General features: G+C 39.4%; 1 pseudogene across 1 annotated transcript; it reads right to left on the reverse strand.

Annotated features, from left to right (window-relative positions):
• Positions 1-731: 731 nt before the first annotated feature.
• On the reverse strand, positions 732-16,538 carry LOC103722098 (RNA-binding protein Y14A-like; annotated as a pseudogene). Its single transcript, XR_015974337.2, has 2 exons — positions 15,664-16,538; positions 732-14,599 (listed from the first exon to the last, which is right to left on the reverse strand). The product of XR_015974337.2 is annotated as an RNA-binding protein Y14A-like (transcript).
• Between the last annotated feature and the right edge of the window lie 3,580 nt (positions 16,539-20,118).

The raw sequence follows: 20,118 nt of genomic DNA on the forward strand, positions 1-20,118 counted from the left end.
TAATTCAATTTCTAGTTCAGCCCCAACCTAATTTCATTTCTAGTTCAGGTCTAATCTAACTTCTGATTCGGATTTGATTCAATTTTTGATTCAATTCTGGTTCACCTGCTGGTTCGGGTCTGACCCAATTTCTAGTTCAGGTCTGGTTCACCTACTGGTTCGGGTCTGACCCAATTTCTGATTCGAATCTAATCAGTTTTTTGGTTCAGGTCTGACCCAATTTCTGGTTTAGGTCAAATCAATTTTCTGGCTCAGATTTGATTCAATTATGAGTTCAGGTCTAGTTCAGTTCTGGTTCAGACCTAATTCAACATCTGATTCAGGTCTGAACCAGCTTCTGGTTCAGGTCTGAGCCAATTTCAACTTCTGATTTAGACCCAATTGCCCTCTGGTTCAGGTATGGGCCCATTTGCATTCAGCCGTGAAGTTTAATTAGATTCTGGGCTTGATTTAGTTATTGGGCGCATTTGTATTCAGGCCCTTTAACTTATAATTAAACCCTATTAGTTCTAGTTAAGTTAAAAGGGAACCTAGCCTCAAACTATATTCAATTTAGTCCTTCTATTAAGATATGTGCTCTTCAGGCCCAGTTAGTTTTGGGTTTAAGAATACTTGGCTCGGACCAAACCCAGCCTGGCCTCAGGCCTTTAAAACCCAATTCATTTGAAGCCTACTACAGGAATCAGGCCCATCTCAAGCCCACAACATTTTTTTTCTTTCCTTCTTTCTTCTTTTCTTTTTCTTCTTTTTTCTTTTTCTTTTCTTCTTTTTCTCTTCTTCCTTCTTCATCCTTTCCGAACCTTCTTCTTTCTTCTTCCTTTTCTTCTTCTCTTCTCCTTCTTCTTTCTGGGTTCGGGGGAGGGGAAACCTTCCTTTCCCCGGAAATCCTTAAAGTTTCCCGAACCTAAGTTTGCGAATTTTCTCCTCCCGCGAAGAGGGAAAGGGAAGATTTTCCCTTTTCTTCTCCTTTCTTCTCTTGCGAAGGGAGGAGGGCGGGCTCCCCCTTACGGAAGAGGTCGGCCGCGACCAGCAGCGCCTGCAGCCAGGCCTGTGGCCGCGCTTGCGGTGGCCAGCCCCCTCTGCTCCTCGGTGGGAATGGGGGTTCAAAACCACCCCCAGAGAGGAAGGGGCCTCCAGCCCACCGCAGCTCCGACCGAAGGCTAGTGAAGCCTGCGGTCGGAGCCAGCGGCTCCACCTTCGTTCCCATTGCGGTGGGGGAGGAACCCACCACCACGGCCATGGCTATGGCCGAACTCGCCATGACCAAAGGAGGGTTGTGGCCGAGCTCACCGTGCCAGATCCATAGCCGAGGACCCCAAGTAAGCTCTTCCCCTTCCTTTCCTCCTCATCTTCCATTTTCCTATTCTTCCTCTTCCCCTCTTCTTCTTCTTCTTCTATTTTTCTTTTATTTTATTTCCTTCTTTCTCTGTTTTTATCTCATAGCTAGATTAAATCTAAGCTAAACAGAACATGAATCATGAGGGAAGAGAGGGTTTAAGGGTTACTTAGCCCCGTGAAGGAGCTGAGAAGTCTCTTCTATCGGCTTGATTGTTTCCTTTGGTGATTTAGCGGCGGTGTCGAGCTGGAGATACCTCCTTCGGCACCGCCGCTCCTGATCTGGCTCTTTTGCACAGAAGGAAGAGAGAGTAAAAGGCAGTGAGAGGGTGGTCGATGGAGTTCCTCACTAAGGAATCTATGGGCTTTTATAAACCTCGGTCAAGATCGAAGAGGGATGGTGATCGTGGCTGTTAGGCGGTTATAACCGCCTCAACAGCTAGCGATCTCCACCGCCATCTTCCTCCTGAAGCTACCAAGTGGGTCTCCTGATGGGCCACCGATTATGGTCCAGGTCGGCCCATCTGGCCAATATTTACATGAAGTCTGAAAAATGTGATTGGGAAAAATATGAAAAATCTATTTTTGCCTATATGTATGTATTTTCAGCATTGCTATGATCTATTCTGGCCCCACTAATGAGGATTATTCGTTGATCCGACTTGTATCTGTGAGAAACTGATTTTGACACCGCGCCACCGGTGATTAGAATAGTAGATTTGGACACCGTTGCCACCGGTGATTAATAATAGTGGATTTGGACACCATTGCTACCGGTGGTTAATAATAGTGGATTTGACACTTTGTGCAACCCATGCCACTGGGTTATATGGCCTTAGCCGATTTATATCGAGAATTTAGTATCAGAGTTTTTGTGCAAATAATAATAAATTTCAAAACGTAAAATATGTTATTTGTGATTATTTTTCAGTCATTATTTTGTATTTTGATTAAATATCTAGCATGCTTTGATTCCACTCTGGGATATTATTTTGCTTACTGGGCTAGTGTAGCTCATTATCATATTTTTCTATTTTTCAGATTTAGATACATGATCTCACGGGACTTGGGAAGTGTGTTAGATTTCTGAAGATTTCTTTCAGTTATTGGCATTTTAGAAAGACTAATTAGAGTAATTGATTTATGTTGTCGCATGATACTTTGAAACTTTGGAAGTTTACTTTGAGTAAATTATTTATTAAACAAAATAAAATTTTAGGAAATTGTCATTGCTTTGATATGATCTACAGCATTGCATGTTTGTACGGTCCGCCATGCAGGTATGTGGCATCTGTTGCGTTCCGAACTCGGATCGTGATAGATTAAGTGGTATTAAAGCTTAGGTTTAAGATTACTAGAGATTGTGTTTGAAATAGTCGAATGGAGCTTGAGTTTTAGGATTGTTAGGATTTGTCAGAAAGTTTGAGAGATGGATAGACATTAGACAATGAGACGAATGTCTTTATGTACTTTTGTTATTGATAAATTTGTGTTATTATATCTGATTTTTTTTTTTTTTGAGATGCTTATTGAAATCAAAATGCCAGTTAACTGTGCTCGTAGCCAAAGTGTGAATAAGCTATTTTGGGAGTTTTTTTATGAAGTAATTTGCATTTCAGGTTATGATTAAATAGGATTTCGATAAAATTAAGTGAAGGAGTATTATCTATGGAACATTATCGTACAATATAATTATCTGTTTATTAGTTAATTTGTAAGTTCAACTTAATATCGGGTACTGTGATACTACTTCTAGCTTGAAGTCAACTATTTTGGTAATAAGTTAAAGTTCGTTCATCAAAAGTTGTTAATGTTTGAATTTGGAACGATTTTATTATATTCATTAAAATGTTTTTTGATGTTAAAATATGTATATGGATCATACATGAAATTGTTATATATAAGGAAAATATATTTGGGGATGAGACTTAAGAGTTCTTCTTCAGCTCTATTGGAGACTTGAAACAATTAAGATTGATATTTTGATAGAAAGTTAATCAGTAAACCCTGAGAATGGTGGATTAAAATATTTTTGGGTTGGTCAAAAAATAGAATTTCTTTGATTTGGAAAAGTTCTTGATGGTTTTCTTGTTAAGAGAAATTTCGTTGGAAATATAGTATTTTTGATTTTGACCGATATGGATATTATTGTGTTATTAGGTTCTTCTATCTATTGTGCAAAAAAAAAAAAAAAAATCTAACATTTCATGTCTAGGATTATTGAAATGTTGGTTCCTACATTGGCTGATTTTGGATTTGGAATGTTTTAGTATAGATCTTGATGGGAGCCAAAATGGATTGGTCTATTCCAGCATGGAGTCTCCCAATTTCGGCCAGGCTGACCTCGGCCCCGCCAAGACCCAGGCTGACCTCGGCCCCGCCAAGAGCCAAGCAACGACGCTCCGTCAAGAGCCAAGCCGACCTCAGCCCACCAAAGTCCGAGCTGACCTCAAGGGGGAGGCCAGGTCGACCTCAGCCATGCCGAAGGCCGAGCCGACCTCGGCTAGAGCCAGGCTGACCTCGGCCCCCGCTGAAGGCCGAGCCGACCTTGGCCCGAGGCCAAGCCGACAACGGCCCTATCAACCTTGATCCCGTCGAAGACCCTGCGGATCCCATGCCTAGGCCGCCAAGCGGCCAGATCGTGCCACGTGGTACACCTAGAGGCTCCCTCAGCAGATCCTCCTAGATCGCGGTGTTAAAAATTGGTCATTATGACAGCCGTCTCGGGGGGTTAGAACATTGATGACTAGCCCCTCGCATACCACCAGGTAACGCTTCGAAGTGAGTGCGCACACGATGCATTTAAGAATCCTCTTGACCACTTTCGTTTAGAATGACGTGGTGGACCCTCAAAACAGATCCGAAAAAATCTCCCGAATTCTCCATCCGCATGATTGATCTCCGTACTGTACGCCGCCTTCAATTGATGGCCAGCTGATCACGAATCGACTCGAAATTTTAGGTAATGGCCGAGACTCTCACCCTATAAAAAGGGGTAGGAAAAGGCCTTCGGTAAGCCATTATAAGCTATTTTAAGCTACAAGAGGCCATCTAAGCCACGAAGAACCTCCCCAAAAGCTCGGCTAACTTAGCCATCAGAAGCCCTTTGCCGGAATCCCCAGCCAAGGCTTTGTGCAAGTACCTCGGAGCGTAGGAGGTAGCCCTCTTTCTCCATCCCCGGTCGGCGTCTCCTCGACTCCCTTCTGGTGTGGTTGCCCTCGGGCCAAATTTCAACTACAACATTTGGCACTAGAGGAACGACCTTCTTTCTTCATCTCAGCCTGCGTCTTCTCGGAGGTACCCCGGACCACCGGAGGCAGCCCTCTTCCTCCATCCCCGGCCGGCGTCTCCTCGGCTCCCTTCCGGCGTGGTCGCCCTCAGGCCAAATTTCAACCACAACAGATCTCTTTGCTCTTAAATTTATAATTTATGCTTTTGAAAGAATTCAAGAATAAATATCAATCTTGAATAATTGATTTTATTGCAGATCGTAAAGTATTCATCTTGGTAGAATCAATAATTATTTTAATTATCATTTTTGGATCCAAATCATAGAACTTATTCATATCTATCGGAGACTATGTGATGTATATGAAACTTCAATTCAAAGTTTGGATTTATAAGTTGATCTAGGATCTTTTGTCAATATTGCTGCAGTTGCTGATGAAATCTAGATTTGCTTGAAGAATTTAAATTTTAGAGGCTTACATGGTTATGATGGAAGATTTTTGATAAATGCTAAAGATCTCGGTAAAGAAAACTCTTGGAGAGATGATTGAGTTGGTTTTACTCATTTGTGCTGATTTAAGGTCTTATAATTTGGTAGAGCAATGAGTAAATTCTTCTAGATAGTTTTACTTATATGAGTTGATTTGGAATCGTCTACTTAAATTAAGACTCAATTCATTTTGAATTATAGTTACTTGAATGTATCCATTGACTCAAAGGTAATTTCTAGATGGATGCGCTTGAGATATAAAAAATAAAATAAAAAAAAGGGGACTATTACTAAAAGGATGAAATAGTTAATGAGTTTATGGTATTTTGAGTAGATTTTCTAAGTCTAGTAGAATTACAAGATCTTGAAATGTTTGCAGTATTGCAAATAAAAATATTTTACTTATTTGAGGAATTGATCTCAATGTAAAATCATAGAGCATAATCTTGATGGAATTTTTTGTAAATCTTTGAACCAGATTATTAGATTTTTGTAAGTTAAATATTTATAAATCAAGGCCATGAGTTGATTATAGATTTTGCATCACCATAGGAGAAATGCAAGGGGGATTTCATAAGAGGTCCAAATTAGTTTAACATAAAAGAAAATATTTGAGATGGTTGAATATGCTCATGAGTAAGTTAATATAGAATCTTTTAATTTATGGGGGCATAGAATTGATATTCTTAAAAGAGAAATCAATAGCAAATTGTTTATTGTCAAGAAAATCTAGAGCTGGCTTAGTTTATATTGGATCTAGTATATGATTATTTGATCATAAGATGGTACAAATATAACAATTATCTTGCAGGTTAATCATGATCTAGTGTACTTGGAAAGTAAGGATAAAATTTTGTTTGAATTTTATTAAAAAAAAATGTGGATGATCTGGAATCATTAAGAAATTTTGGAAAATATTGATCAGAATTGCACAGCAAAAGCATAGTGAGCTAAGTTATTTTAAACTGGTCAAAAAAAAATGGACTATGTTTTGGTAGATTCTTTCATTATTGGTATGCTAAGAAAAAAACTTGAGTATATCATGACCAAGGTTAGTTAATTATTGATCAAAAATGGTCTAATTTGTTAATTATCTGAATAAATCATGCATCATTCGCTCCCTCTTTATGATTTACAAATTTAAGTTAAATTTTAAGCCTTGTGACATATTGAATCATGATATCAATACTTTGCCTTCTCAGACTTCCTCTTGTAATTTGATCTCAATCATTTTTGAGATAGACCATTGTTGTCTAATAATCATCATTACATGTTCATTTTGTGAATCACATTTCTAGCCATATAAGGATTTGACTCTAAGGTTGGTCATTATCTTTTGTGGATCAACACCCTACCATAATATGTGTATCAAATCCATTTTATTTCAAGTTTTATCCTAAATATAATTAATGTTAATCTACCTAGTTCTAAACTGATCCCAATCCGATCTAAGTGAACTTACATCAAGATGATAATTTCAATCTTAGATTTTAGTTAGTCATTTCTCTAGTGCCAATCATGCTAGTTTATGATTGATGCAAAATTATCTATCACACTAATTATGATCGAGAAGAATCAGATCTTGAATTTATATTACTCAATAGGCTAAGCATGTTACATTTGGAAGCCTAGATCTCTCAAATTTCAAGGACGAAATTCTCTTAAGGAGGGGAGGGGGCAGAATGTGAGAATAGGGCCTTAATGGGTTGAAGTCGGCAGGCCCAATCCACTCTAGCCCTTGGCCCAATAGAAGAATCGAAATAGGAGATCACGATCGCGATCCCCTGCTCCACCTTTCTTGGGCGAGATGGAGCGGAGGCGCGGCGGGCGCTCCATGGCAGCCCCGTGGGTGCTCCACAGCAGCCCCGTGGGTGCTCCGCAGCAGACCCACGGCTTCTTGAACGGCCGTCGATTCCGCTCAACCGCCACAAGAATCACGGCGGTGATGAGCCGAAATCCACCTATAAATCTCTACCACCGAGCCACCACCGCCAAGCAATCTCTCCTCCCTCTTCTCCCGCTCGTTCTCCTCCTCCGGTGGCCGGCATGCCACCCCAACCGAGCGTCATCCAAAGACCTTTCTATGAACCATGTTTTCCTCTGTTTTGAGATCGGCTTCGAGCTATCGTTGCCGCAACCATGAGATTCGCCGCTTGACCGCCGGACTGAGCCACCCTCGGCCGAGATACGTTCCCTCCATAGACTCACCGATGAGCTCCCATTTCCTTGTTCTTCTATTCTTAGATAATCTATTTCGGACCCAACCGAGATTGTTCTTGGTTCTTTCACTACCAGAAAACACGCGTATAGTGACGGAAAATTAGTGACGGACCGTTATCAGTCACTATTTGTAACTGATTAGTGACCGACAGAAATTTGGTCACCGTGGTGTAAACTTAGTGACCGATTAGTGACAGATCGGTCACAGAATGTGCGGGTAGGATGGGCGCCAAAACTTAGTGACCCTCATAGTGACGGGGTATCTGTCAGCAAAATGATAACCGAAATTGCAACTAAATAGTGACAAATTCAGCCGTCACAAATATCGTAACCCAAGTATTTATAAATTTTTAAAAGATTATTTTTGGCGGTGACAGGTTATTGACAAAAATTTCCATCACCAAATTTAATTTTTAATTCCAAAAATATTAAAAATATTATTTTTGAGTAATTCTAAATTTTAAAAAAAAGATAAAAGGAGTAAAATCCAAAATGAAACTAAGTGTGCCCGCCGTCCCGCCCAAATTCTTTCGATAACCCAAATTCCAGTCGCTCTCCAGAAAACTCAAATTCCTTCTTCTCATTTTCAAATCTCATGGTGTCGGCTATGACCCATTTGCACCCCTATTGCTACTTTCCTGCAATGGGATTGGATTTTGGAAGAAGGCCTGGGATTTTCTACCATGCTTTATAGTTCAAAAATATTTTTTCCTGCAAGTTCCGTCCAATCAGCCTTATAGATAAAAAATAGTTTGATATGAAATTTGGCTTGCAGACCGACTTAGTCGAGTCCCGATTTGGAGCTGTGACTCGAAGCACTTCCCTATCCCTGGTCTCGATTAAAAGTTTGGCGTCGTCCCGATTGGAGGGTTAGGGATTTGGCATCGCGGCTTCCCATCTCCTCTCCTCTCCTCCACCTCCGGCCTCTCCTCTCCGGCTCCCCCTTGCCGACCATTTTTGCCTCTCCGTCGATGGCGACCACGGCTACATCACGCCTCCCGATCGCGGCTACATCACCTCGTCGACGCCCCCTCCTTCTTGCTCGTCGGCTAGGGTTTTCAAAACCCACAACTGGTTCTTCCCGGAGGTAAACCCTAACCTACCGAGGGTTTCATTATCTCTTTGCTCGGCGCCTGTGTTCATCTCCTTCTCACGCGGGACGAGATCATCGCAGCTACATCACCCCGTCGACGCCCCCCTCCTTCTTGCTCGTCAGCTAGGGTTTTCAAAACCCACAACTGGTTCTTCCGGGAGGTAAACCCTAACCCCATTTCCTTTTACCCCATGATAAAACAAAATAAAAGAAACGAAGAAGAGGAAGAGGAAGGGGGAAGGAACCTACCGAGGGTCTCCGCCTGTGGATCCGGCGCCGCGCTTGATCGCCGTGCTTTTCGATTATATACATGATCCTGTGTTTGCATCTCTTTGTGTTCATCTTCATCTAGTCATTATCTGGCATAGCGTACAAAGAAAGACTATATGTGTTCATCTCCGCCTGTGGATCCGTCGACGCCCCCCTCCCATTTTAATATGCTGGGATTATTCTTGATGCAACTCAAGTTGAAAACCCAATGAATTATTTAACCAAAAAAAAATAATCTTAAACCCATTTGCAGCCCAACTTGCTTGCAACCTTACATGTTGAATCAGTAGATTATTATAGTGAGTGGAGAGACTTGTCTAAAATAAGCTCTGTTTAAAAAATCTTAAACCCATTTGCCAGCTCTGTTGTAATTTCATATGAAGATAAGCTCATGGATTTTAGACCTTTGATGGTTTCTTCTGCCAGCTCTGTTGTAATCTTAAAATAAGCTCATGGATTTTAGACCTTTGATGTCTAAAATAAACCCATTTGCCAGCTCTGTTGTAATCTTAAAATAAGTTCTGTTGAAAAATAAGCTGTTGTAATTTTGAGGGTTGATGGGTTGGGACTCTGTAAAGTTCAGGGATTTTAATTTCTTCATCATGTTATTCATTTCTACAATCATTGTTCATCTGCAAGGAAAAATGGAAAGTGGTGGAAAGTGGTGTTGCTTCATGGTTGTGACTTATTTCCAGTGTGCAATCAAGAAGCTGGTCAAAAAGCTTGCTAAAAAGTACCATGCTTTCCTAGCATCAAAGGCGATCATGTATATTGACATTTGTTCTATGTGAAGCAGATAGTATTCCATATGTAAATTTGGATGATTTGACTTGTATTCCTTGTCTTTGTAAAGATTAAATGCTTTTTGAATATTGCTGGTATTAGATGAATGAATAGATAACTTGTAAAGATTAATTTCTTTTGTTCAGCTTTTTGTAAAGATTGAATACTTTTTTAATGACAATGATGCTGGGACAAGATTGAATGACTTATTTTTGTCATGCTTATGATAACTTCTCATCTTCATAAATATTTTAACAGTGTTTTTGTTTCTTTTACATTTTTTATGATCTTGCCTTTCGTGTTTTTAATGGTCTTGTTTTTCTTATGTTGTTTTCTTTTTTAATCATCTCTCTAATATTTTCTAGGCTTTCTTATGTTGTTTTATTTTTTTGATTTTTAGAGGAAGCTGTCATGGTAAGTATAATTTTTTTATGATTTATAAATATTATTGAGCTTGCTCATGTTTATCTCTTGTTTGATCCACCATAATATTTTTCTCTTCTTTTAAATCAACTGGCAGGTAAAGTATTTAGCTGAATACTCCAAAAAATATGGTGATGCCTCCACCTCAGAGGCTCCTCAGATGTCTATGGCTTTAGTCCCCTAGAGGATATCACTGGAATTATTAGGCAAGCATCGTCCTCTTCCATCTCTACAAGTCAAGCTCCAGAGCTGTACACGCATGAAGACCTTCTACGTATTCTTGAGCAGGAAAAGAAAAAATGGCAAGAGGAGGTTCTTCAAAAGATGAGAGAAGAGATTGGCTTTAGACCAAGGCATGTAGATCAGGGGAGTAATGGTGATTCTGGTTCTGCTGATCATGCTTCATTATGATTGCTTTTGCCTTAGATGATAGGTCTTTGCATTCCTAGGAGGAACTGTTGATCTCTATGACATATTTTTAGACTTTGATTTTGATGGATTTAGGACATGTTGATGCCTATTTTGAATGATATTTTAAATGACTTTTGTGTAATGTTGAATGACTTTGCTGTTAATGATATTATTATTATTATTATGAGCCAATCAATGTACCAAATATACCAGGTTATTAAATTGTGATCAGTGACCAAATTTTGGTTACTAAATTGTTTACCAAGTATTGTGACGAGCAGTCATAAACTTAGTGACAGAATTTTGGTTAATAAAAATTGATTTTGCTCAGAGCGTTTGTAACAAATTAGTGACGGTAACCTTGTCTTGAGGGTCAGTGACGGGATTAATGACAAATGTAGTGACAAAATGTGTGACCATGTTTGTGACGACTAAATCTGTCACTGAAGGTTGTGACAGATCAGTGACCAAACTTGTGACCGCATTCTATGACAAAAACAGTGACCAAGTTACCTTCGTCACTAACGCCGCAACTGGATAGTGACGGGAAATACATAATTTCTTAAATATTTAATTCTTGAATTTGTAACGGCTTAGTGACGGCGGTTCTGTCACAAAGGTTAGTGACGGGAATCACCGCCGTCACTGAGAATTTAGTAACGCGTGTTTTTGTAACCAATTCAGTGACGGAAGCTCCAGTCACAAATTCCGTATTAGTAATCGGAAACACGGTATAGTGACGGAAATCTCCGTCACTATACGCGTGTTTTCTAGTAGTGTTTCCTCCCCTTCGGCCACCACAGTGGCCACCGGCCGCCACTGCGGTCAGGTGGCCGTCAACCTCCGGCCACCCAGGCCCAGCCATCATCGGAACTTCCTCTTCCCTCCTTCCTCTCTTCCTTCTTTTCCTCCTTCCTTGTTTTCTCAACAGGATGAAGAACCCCTGTTTTGGGCTGTGATTGGGCTTTGATTATTCATCTAGGCCCAATTCATTCGTTTTGGGCCCTTTTGGGTCGTACCCATTTGGGCCTTGTTGTGCCCTATTCACTCTATCGGGCCATGCCCATTTGAGCCCTGTCCACTCTTTGGGTCGTGCCCATTTTGGGCCCTGTTCACCTTATTGGGCCATGTCCACTATAGGTCGTATTCCTTTTGAGTCTTATTGGGCCCTGTTAATCCCTTTTGGGCCATACCCATTTTGGGCTCTGTTCACCATTGCAGGGCATATTCCTTTTGGGCCTTGTGGGGCCCAATTCTTTATTTGGGCCGTGATCATTCATTTTGAGCCCTACTCATCTATTATGGGTTGTATTCCTGTTGGGCCCTATTCATCCATTATTGGACGAGTCCGTTTATTTTGGACTAGATACATTGATTGATCCAGGTCGACTCAGGCCAAATATCTCTTTTTTCGATTTTGGTCAAACCGAATTGAATAAGGCAAGCCTCTAATGGAACCTAATTAAGTGGATCAAGCCAAAAAAATCAATTAGCCTTAGATTGTGTTATATCTCTCTCTCTAAGCAAGCCCACGTTCTGACTAGATCTAGACCTTTCCTTTAATGGTCAATCTAAAACATTCTGACCAAGCCCAAGACTAGGATCAGAGCAAATCTATACCCGAGTCGAGATTCTCTCTCCTTCTTTTTCTCCCTCTAAACAAGCTCAGGGATCCTAGTGTAAGCCCTATTCTTCTTGTAGCTCATATCTAAGTTGACCCAATTTGAAAACCCCGAATCACCCCGGTACCTGGGCGGTTGACCAGCCATTACTTCAACCCCAGCTAGATTTGGCCACTTTCGATCTTCACCTCTAACACATTGCTACTCCTTGCTCGGACCGAACTGATCTGAAGGCATGAGACCGTAGTATCTAATTTTGACTTCTGAAGTAATATTAAAATTAATAATATTTTAATGATATTAATAGGTGTATTTGACATGTTTGCCTGAAGTAGGATTTAAAGCGAAAAAAGGTAAGTAACCTAATACTTTAAAATGTGTTTCAAAATTATTTGATAAAATAATTATTAGTTGATTAAATTTTGACATATGCTTTATACTTAGTTAATCGGGTCAAACATGTTAATAATTATTTTGTATTTATGTTATATGTTATGATGTCTGGAAAATGTGATTGGATAAATTATAAAAAATCTATTTTTGCCTATATGTATGTATTCTCAGCATGGCTATGATCTGTTCTGCCTCCACTAATAAAAATTATTCATTAGCCCTGTCGACTAGTATCTATGAAAAACTGATTTCGACACCGCGCCACCAGTGATTAGAATAATGGATTTGGACACCATTGCCACCGGTGATTAATAATAGTGGATTTGGACACTGTTGCTATCGATGGTTAATAATAGTAGATTTGGCACTTTGTGCAACCCATGCCACTAGGTTACATGGCCTTGGCCGATTTATAATGAGACTTTAGTATCAGAATTTTTGTGCAAATAATAATAAATTTCAAAAAGTAAAATATATTATTCATGATTATTTTTCAGTCATTATTTTGTATTTTGATTAAATACCTAGCATACTTTGACCCCACTCTGAGGTATTATGTTGCTTACTGGGCTAGTATAGCTCATTATCATACTTTTCTATTTTTCAGATTCAGATACGTGATCTCACGGGACTTGAGGAGTGCGCTAGATTTTTGAAAATTTCTTTTAATTATTGGCATTTTAGAAAGACTAGCTAGAATTGATTTATGTTGTCACATGATATTTTGAAACTTTGGAAGTTTGCTTTGAGCAAATTATTAATTAAACAAAATAAAATTTTAGAAAATTGTCATTGCTTTGATATGATCTACAGCCTTGTATGCTTGTACGGTCTGCCGTGCAGGTGTGCGGCATCTGTTGTGCTCTAGGCTTGGAGCATGACATATACATCTAACCTTCTCCAAACCCCATAGTGGCGGAAGCCTCATGCACTCTGACGCCCTTCATGGCTTTCAAGGTCAGTTCCATTTATAAATTTGGCAATTTTTATAGTTTTAAAGCATCTAGTTTGCATCTATTCTTATTTACTTCTTAAGGAAAAAGTTCCATAGGTGTCTTGAAAATTAAGGAATCCTACTAATAGGACTGAGAATCCTATTAATAGGACTTATCATTTCTTGAATTATAAGAAGAGTGGAGATGGCTTACATTGGCTTTGATGATGATCGGAAGAAATTGAATTCTCTGCTATCTTTAACTATCTTCCCTTCTACTTTATTTGAGCTTAAGGATTCACCCCATTTTCAGAAATAATTACCTTTAGGATCATAGTTTTGTTCCCTGTGCAGATTTTCGGCACAAAAATCTAAAATATTCATATTTCTTTTTTCAGATCCAAAACTTATTTCAAATCATCACCTATTTTGGTATCTAAATCAGTGAAAGGCAATAATATTAAAGAGCATGCTTTCTTCTGAATAATCTCAGAAATAGGGATTTATTTATTGCCTTAAATATAGCTTTTTTTTAGCAAATCAAAAGACCCAGATTCGGAAAATGTTTGGCAAGACATTAGAGGCAAGGATTGTATTAAGTGTGAGTTAATGAAAATAGCTACAATGAAAAAATAAAGCAAATCAAACACTTTGTTGCCGGTAATAGGAACACCAAAAACTGTCCTAAGGAAACTCTAGAGACATCAAATGCAATTGCGAAGTACACGGGAATGCACAAACGAAACAGGCTCATAATAACAACTTGTTAAAGACCTCGGTTAGGTAGGTGGTGGTGGTTCAACTAATAAGCCTTGCATCACTAATAAGCCACATGCAAAGAAGAAACCCTGTTCTTGGGGTCCCCTGTCCATGCAAAAAGAAAGAGAAAAAAAAAAACTTGAAGAGGTGGTCAAAGGAATGCTAAAAGGAAAAACTATTTAAATTACCATTAAAATCCATATAAATAAAAAAAAGTTGTCACCTAAAGAAATGTGGTTGTATCAAGCTGGAATTCTATACAATAGAATCAAATTGAAGAGTTTCCATGTGGCACTAGAAGCTTGAAGATCATTTGGCATGAGCTTGGGCCTCCTAATTAGGAAGAGCTAGGGATCCTTACTAAAAAGAAAAATGGAGAGCAGAAAGGAGATTTTAACTATCTAACTAACATAGAAGAAATATCTCAGGATCAAAAATACTTATCAGGACAGTCATACACTTATAAAAGTGTCTAAAGAACAGCATGAAATGGGTTGACTAACCTTCACAAATCCAGTCCGACGGTCAAGATTGCGATGCAAGTTCTTAACTTGGCCAAATTCACGGAAGGCTTTATGGAGATCAACTTCTTGCCTCTTCATGAACCCCAGTGACTAGCACAATCCATCCCTCAATGGCTGTAGACATGAAGCAAATGTTATCGCATAATATAAATTAGCTAAAAGTAATGCCATCTGTTGCACAAATTAGTTGTTTGGCAACACATATGCAACATCAAGGTCAAGGGATCAGCTCATCTTGCTATTCTTTCTTTTTTGTGAAAGTAAGAAAAGTTACAGCTTTGCGTACTGAACTTCAAAAAAAAAACGAAACATTTCTCTAGTTAAGAACTAGCAATGTCATTTATAGAATTCGAATATAGGCAAAGACAAACAACATGTAATACCAATTTCCTGTAATAAGCTGTAAAATCATGAGAACCACAAGAAAATTTACATGCAGTTATTGTTACAAGACAATGAACCTCAGAAACGAGGATGAACAAAACTAGATCACAAGAAGGAATGCTCCTGAAAAGTTGAATTTTATTAAAGTCGTGATTAAGTCATCAAGCAAGAGTGAGTATCATAGTGTGCAAATAATCTAGGTAAGATGCAGCATCGTGTATCCGGAGAATGGTAAACCGAAATTTCACTTTTTATAGCCACCTCTGTGCTACTTGGTGACTCCATACTTTTTCCTGCATGTTCTCTAAAATGAGAGGTTACAGTCAGCTGGTTCTATCATGAACAGCAAGGAAGCTGTTTGGTTCATGACAACCTTAGGCACCTACCACTGTCTGGACAATTTCTTTGATGTCTAACACAAAAGCTAGCAGGCATAACATCATGGTATCTGGTTTGGATCACCAAAAACTTCTTCAAATGAAGGCTATTCCATGACTCAATATTGGAAGTTGTTTTTTTTTTCCTTTCAGATTCAAAGTCTCTCTATTGTCTGTTCTTTTACAAGTCCGTCTCAAGCAAAATTCTAGCCACTAACATTGTTGAATAGAAACTTTTTTATATAGGAAAAAAAAGGAAATTCATAAGTATGTGATGCCTCGAAAATAGGATGTTTAAGTCATGACATACAGAAAAAAAAAAATCCAAATCAATGTCATATACACAATATTAAGTACTCGAAAACGAAGGAAGGAGAATCAAAAGGAAAGAAAGGGAGGTGGATGGATTAAGCTCACATCGCTGGGGACCGGGGCCGCCGTCGGAGTCGAGGGAATCGAAGTCCCGGGAGGCGGGGCGGGTGCTGCGGCTGTGCTCAGCCTCCTCGCGGAAGCCCCTCCCCTTGGTCTTTCCTCGGCCCAACGGAGGACTCGCCGCCGGCGAAGGAGGAGGCGCCGCCGGTTATGGTGGAGCGGAGCTTGGGGGCAGAGACCGTAGGGGAGGAGACGTCCACCTCGGCGCCCTCGTCCCCGTCCATGAGGTCGTCGTTGTCCGGCTCGAAATTTACTGCTTCGACGTCCCCTGCGTGCGCGGCCATCGTCACCCCCTCCTTTCTGCGTTCGGTTCGAGTGAAAGACTAGGAACAGGACGAAAACTTTTATAGAAGGCTTGCGGGTTTTCGGTAGGGGCTAGGGTTAACAAATATGCGCTCTCCTAAGCTTAGCTACATCTCCTCCTCCTCTCGACCAACTTCGTCACCAATTTCTGTTCCATTTCCCCGCTCGACTTAGCTTCTCAGGCACCAAACTCGCCTCCAGTAGATCCACCCACAAGCTGTTCGATGAAATCCCCACTCAAAACACCTTCCTACGCACCAAGCAAGCCCGTATTAAATCCATTCACAAGCTATTTGATGAAATAGAATGCGTGGATCGCAGCAAGGGGTTGACGAGGGCAAGGGGTTGGAGTTAGGGACGAAGAGGGCATCATGGCGGAACACGGCAAGGGTGAGATCAGGGTAGCTAGCAAAAGATAAGAACGACGAGAAGCGTGGATGTGATGGGAGAGGTGGAGGGCCAAGGACCGGCAGCAGTATGACCGTGTGGAAAGCAAGGGAGTCGGAGGTGGAATAGGTGGAATAGATTAGAATAGCCTCCCCCCTCATCCACTCCGTGCTTGAGATCAATATGGATAACATAATATCCATCTAGATTCGTTTTTGTATTCAAATCTATCCAAATATTAATAAAAATTTAGACATCCTATCAATATTTATATCGGTATTGATATCCATCAAAAAAAAATAGATATGAATAAAAATAAATAACTATTCAATCTATATCCGAATACCTAATTTAATTATTAATTTTATTTAATTTTATATAGCACTTCTAAACTTTTAAAAAAATAATAATCATATTAATAATCTATTAACTTGATTTATCATCCACTTAGTAATATCTTTGATTTTATGGTCATAAAGTTTAATTATATGATTTATATCCATATTTATATATATACTTTCGGTATCTTATTGGTATCCGTATTTATTTAAAATAAATATAGACATGAATTTTTTCATGCGACTGACATGCATATCCGTATCTGCATTTTTCAATAAAATAAATACATATATGGATATACTAGTATCTGATCTATATCCAATCCAATTTCAACCATACTCCCTGTTGTTCTCTATGTTTTCTTAGCCAAAGTTCTAAGTGCCTACCTGTCCTTTTGGAATGGGATAATTAGTTATTCTATACCCCTTCCCTTCTGTTCTACTTAGAATAGGGGTGGCAATTAAGGCTGCAAATGGGTCGGGTCGACCCGTGACCCGACCCGACCCGACCCGCGTAGACCCGACCCGACCCGAAATTTAGGACCCGCGGGTCCGGGTCGGGTCCTAAAATTGGACCCGAATCATTTTCTGGATCGGGTCTGGGTTTACCAAACGGACCCGACCCGACCCGAATGGACCCGAAGAGAGAGAGAGAGGAAAAGCAAAAGAAAGTCTTTTCTTTTTCTTTTTCTTTTTTTTTTGGCGTGGGTTGTGGTACTGTTGGTCAGTGTGGGAGGATAGCAAGTTAGCAACAAGCATAGGTTCACAGAATCCAAAGGAACGTCGGCCCTTCAGGATTCTCTCTCGATCTATTACACTGTTGAGACCTCTGGTGTGTAGCTGCCTTTTTTTTTTTTTTTTTCCTTCTGTTTTTTGGTTTTTGTTTCTTTTAACTTTTGAAGGGAGAAAGTGAGGGAACACTGCAACTGAATATGGGTCATGTGCCAGTTTTCTGTAATGGAATTGGATTTTGGAAGAAGGTCTGGGATTTTTTTTTGTCCTCGTGAGAGGGGAGCTGGGAGACACCGAGTTCCGTCCAATCAGTCATATAGATAAAAAATAGTGTGATATGAAATTTGGCTTGTAGACCGACTTAGTTAGTGAGTCATGGGTCATCTGTTCTGACTGGAGCTCAATTGCAAAGTCTTTCAAGTCATGGGTCACCCAGCACCTCATAATTATGGTATGACCAAATTAGATTTGTCCAAATTTTTTCCCAAAAGTACAAAAAAAATTGGACCCGATCGGACCCGGACCCGACCCGAACCCGACTCGGACCCGACCCGAACCCGACTCGGACCCGACCCGACCCAACCCGATCTTCAACCGGGTCGGGTCCGGGTCCAAAATTGGGACCCGAACAAAAAACCGGGTCGGATCGGGGTCACCTAGGACCCGACCCGACCCGACCCATTTGCACCCCTAGTGGCAATAGGATCAGGTTGGAGCAGATAGAGGTTAGGTCGAACCAGATACAAGTTGGGTCGGATACATGACATATCATAAATCTAATAATCCAAACCTATTTTGTTTACTCAATGAGTCAAAAATTCAAATATAAACTTAACTATTTTATTAAATAGATAATCTAACCTGTCCTACAATGTATCAATTCATTGCCACCCCTAGTTTAGAATCTAGTGATCCAAAATCTATTTTCTGCCCTGAGATTAAAACAAAACTTTGATATGTTAGTCTATTGTTCCTTCAATATTTTCCTTCTTTGATCTTATGAAAGATGGAAAAAGGATAGCATTTTGTATGCAATTTCCACTTCTCTAAAGCAGTCTTCGTCTGTCTTTCCGTGATGTACATTCCACTGGATATCTGGCATTTATCTGGAATGAACAACCTATTAAAATGGCCTATTGTACATAACCAACTGTAATACTAGTTCAAACTGCTCTGCAAATACTTATGAACCACTAAATTAAAGCATTCACCGTTTTGTATTCCCTCATCCCACACCAAGAGGTTTTTCATTAAAGTCAAATTAGAATTATCCTATTAGTGAGGAATTACACGATTATTTATTTAAAAGTTTGTTTTTCTTGCCATCGGTCGGATGGATTCCAGAGGCAGCAACCCTCTAAATTAATTTGTTGGAACTAAAAGAAGAGGCTTCAAGAATGCAATGAAAACTGTGTCTTGAACACTGCATGCCTTCGCCATTCTGTACATGTGTACATACCATCACTATTACTTCTTTATTCTTATTAATATCATTTTGCAAATGCGAATGTACAACTTTCATCGCACACCAAGCCTAGCTACATGTCTGATCTTGCAGCAGGAAGTATTGGCATGGAAGGATTTGAAATAGAGCTTATGGAGGAATCAATGGTTGGTGTAGACTGGACCAATGAACCCATCTTTAGCTGGTTAGATCGTCTATAAATGCGTGCATGCATGTGGCTTGGTGCTTGCATAAGCATACGTGCACGTACGGGCGCGCACACATCAAAAACAATGTAAATCCAGTCATAACGAGCTACAAATTTATAATCAAGAGCAGGATCGGTGTGTTTTTTTTAATGTTTTTTGATGCGTGGACGTACGTCAGGGATTAGAATACTTGGAGGATGAGCATGCCGTCCACTTCCACCAGGACTTTCAAATCCATAATTCTCTTATCTTATCATTCGAAAATGACATGATATGTCTAAGCTAACGGCATAGATGGTCCGATTAGGTTTCTCAACTATAGACTGTAGACCGTCTTTTTAGTAATAAACTAGAGAGTCTAAAAATTGAAAAAAATATGATTAAAAGAAGAAGAAGGGAGTTGCCACCGGAGACTGAAAATGACTGTAGTAGTATGAATATGGACGGACTTCATGTAACTCATTCGACTTCAGAGCTCATCTCTTCTAGAAGTGCTCCAGAATTAATGATGATTGTATTTCATAGCTTCTCCAATAGGTGAATTAGTTTTTGACATGTAACTATTGCAACAGAGCGACAAGATATTTTATTTATTTAAGTTTCATGGTGACAGCAGTCGACATGTTATTCCATCATTTGTTGCTTTTTGATGTCCTAAATTCTGCTAGCTCTTCTCATGGTGATAAGAAATTGACTTGTACCATTTAGGACTTGTTTGATTTATAGGATAAATATTTTGTTACTGAAATATTTTTTTCTGAGAAGTTAGTGCTTAAATATATGATACATACAAAAGTTTCTTTTTCATGTTTGATTGACTATAAAAAAAGTGGACATTTCAAAATAGCATATATTTGGTTGAGTATCTATTTTTTTCAGTCTGAACAAAAAAAAAAATTATTTTATTATCTAAAAAGTAAAAGATATTTTGAAAAAAAAATCTCAATTTTCGACCGATAAAAACATGACCTTTTATATCCCATATAATTATTTTTCATAAAATATAAAAATTTTATTTTTATGAAAA

Source organism: Phoenix dactylifera, chromosome 17 (assembly GCF_051530095.1).
Source record: "Phoenix dactylifera cultivar Ajwa chromosome 17, Ajwa_hap1_PhDact_Kaust_v1.1, whole genome shotgun sequence".
NCBI classification, from domain to species: domain Eukaryota; kingdom Viridiplantae; phylum Streptophyta; class Magnoliopsida; order Arecales; family Arecaceae; genus Phoenix; species Phoenix dactylifera.